Raw genomic sequence first — 3,147 nt, 5'->3', positions numbered from 1 at the left:
CGGGGGTATAAAGAAAAAAGACTTCTGATTTTTTTATTTTTAAATCTGTCAAGCTGCCTTTACAGTGCCTCCCCATTGTGTAGCACACAAGTAAAATACCTAGTGGAAGGAGAAATGGAGAAATCGGTGTTTGGGAGAGAAGATGGGCAACAATTTTTTTTCTCACTTTTGCTAACAGCTTTACCCTTTTCATGAGGAAACAGCAAATCAGGTGCTTGGAAGAAGAAACAAAAAATGAAGTAGAGGCAGAAAAATATTTCAGAACTGTGCCACTTTCTCATATGCTGTACCTCATGAAGAGAAGTGGCAGCATGAAAACAAACCATGTAGTCAAATGACTGTGCTCTAGAGGAATGAAGTTGGGAGAGTTCCATCTTAAAGGTTTCTCTTAATATCTTTTTTTGTTTGTTTGTTTTGTGTTTTTGCATTCCTCATTGCTGCTTCCCAGGATAAATTCTTCCCCTTGCGCAGCAGCAAATACAAAATCTGTATTTACAGTAGCACAAGCCCCTGAATAAATAGCATTGGGTTTTTTCACTGCACTTTTCTCTGTAAGCTGTCTTATTAGCATTACTCTTCATAATTATTATGCATATGTTACATTTCTTGTATGCCTTTTATTGTATTTCAAAAGAGAGAACTTGACCATAGTGCTGAACCAAAAGTGTGTACAGGGATCAGAAGATCTTCATAATTTCATGATGTGTTTTATTTATAGTATACTTGGGTGCGTGTGCCTTCCTGAGTTCTTGGAATCATTTATTTTTCCTTAATATAAAGATACAGTTATTAAAGTATTCAAATGATGATGATAAGACTTGGGCCAAATCTCTGAAATTTGCAACAGATTCTTTTTGCAGATTTTCATAGCATTAGAAGTTTAGCAGAATTCATTTTGAGGGAGGGTTTGTTGTTTTTTTATGGACTGACTAGTTCATTCCTTCACCTCCAGGTCCATTGTTGCAAGCAATATTCTCGATTTTTATATGTTTACTTTAAATCAAAGTGAGTCTGTTTCTATAAAATAAAAAATAATAAAAAAAACCTGTTCCAGTAGAAGGCCTGTAGAAGAGTAGAGTGGAAATCTTAACAAGTTATTTGTCACAAGTAGATTCGATTTTGAAGCTAAAATACAAACCCTCGTGTTTTTCAGTGTAGGTGCTTATAGAAATTAAAAGTAACCAAACTGTGAACAGAATTTTCAACTCTGATTACTAGGCTCTTCTGTTGTTGTTACTAGTTCCCTCTTACTGTGGCTGTTGCCCCCTTGGAATTTGTAAGAACCTTTTATTGAAATAACTTGTCAGTATAAGCATATTTGCTTTATAATGCCCCAGGGTGATTTTTTCCCCCATTTTTATTTTTTTGCACAATTTAGAAAGATATAGCTGAAAACGCTCAGTTCCCTGAAGTCGTTTCTTTATAACTATCACTGAAATGAATGGCAACAGACGTCCCTGATTTATGCACTACTGTGGTAAACCATAAAGATTCCTTATTTGTTTTATTAAGCCCTATGGGCTTGTAGCAAACCTAGAGGCCCAGAGATGCACACCTGACTTCCAGTGCAGTGCTAATCGGATGCCTCCGGGCAGAGAGGCACTGACAGGATTGAAGTAGTAATACCAAACAGTTTTCTGTTAACTTTCTAATGTGATTCGTGTAGTTTGAGACGTGAAGGTTTTGTCCACAAATTCTCCTGATGTCCTTTTGGGCCTTCAAAATAAACTAATCTCATCACTTCTTGTTGTGCCAATGCATCAGAACTGTGAGTATCCAAGTCCCATTTTTCCCTTGAACATGGAATGTAAAGAAAGTGTTTATAACAATACAAGTACAAATTACAGCATTTGAAACCTCTTTACAGATAGTATCAAAAGGAGCATTTTCAGAGCATTTGAAATTCATCCTTTATAAGCATAAATTTAGGCTTTAAAATATTTTGATTTATCAACACTTTGCTAAAGTATTTTCCATTTAACCTGGTATCAGGAATATTGGTTTTATCCATTTCTGGGTGATAGAGATATGAACTTTGGATTATGTAAAAATCTCAATGCATCTACTATAATTTTTGTGAAGTTTATTAAACTACTTTAAAGATTGTATAGTCTATTTATTGTATGTATGTACATACAGTCTGATACTTTAAAAAGTGGATTCCGTAAAACCTGGCACAGTCTTGTTTAGACTATTGAATATCGTTTTAGCCTTGTGCACTGGACTCTACCTCTGTATAGGAGAATTTTCCATATTCTTAATTAGTACTGATTCTGTGATTAACTTGGTTATGTTTCTTGCACTAAGAATTAAAAAAAAAAAAATCTGCTGTAAGTGTGGATTTTTTCTTTAGTTTAAGTTTTGCCGTATGAATCCTCTACATTTAGGTGGATGTTTCTTTCCCTCGTGGTTATAGAATAACTCTTTGCTTTTTCTTCTGGTTTGTTCCAGGGTTGCCAAAAAATACAGTACCTGTCAGTAAATCTTAATGAGTGTCTTTTGTTTGCAAGGTATTCTATACCATGTAATGAAAAATTAATTATTATTTAGGATTATGTTGTGTTTAGTGTAGTTTTTTAAGCATTACTGTATGGAAAATGCTATTGCAAGGTCAGAGAATCACGCGGGGTGTGAGAAGGGAGGAGAATTAAATAGTGTTTTAATTAACAGCACAAATACATTGTGTTTTTCATTTCAGAACCTGAAACTAAATTTGCTGTAAATGTTTTCTGAATCAAGGTTTTCATTATTGCTTTGGTCACCGGCTCAGAAATGAAAAGGTGTAGGAGATGTAATAAACCTGTCCCTTCAAGCATCATTGTCTTAATGAATTATTTTTATATGTTAAGCCAGTGGGCCATTCATTTGGTCATTAATGCATTGGTAATTGGATCAATAATTGAAAAAGGCATCTTGTAACAGCTTGTATTCGTGCATCCCTCTGCAGTCCAGAGATGTATCCCTAATTCCTCTTTCCATCTGCAGACTTGTTTATATTTCATTTTTTGTCAATGATATTACGTCATTCTGACAGACGCTGTTCTTTGGGACTGAGAACGCTGGATTCACAGAATCCAAGAACCATGGAATGGTTTGGTTGGAAGGGACCTTAAAGATCACCCAGTTCCAACCCCCCTGCCATGGGCA

The sequence above is a fragment of the Cariama cristata genome, unplaced genomic scaffold (genome assembly GCF_000690535.1).
Source record: "Cariama cristata isolate BGI_N322 unplaced genomic scaffold, ASM69053v1 scaffold3502, whole genome shotgun sequence".
Lineage (NCBI taxonomy): Eukaryota > Metazoa > Chordata > Aves > Cariamiformes > Cariamidae > Cariama > Cariama cristata.
The sequence above is the reverse complement of the archived record's forward strand: the minus strand, read 5'-3'. Positions refer to the sequence as shown.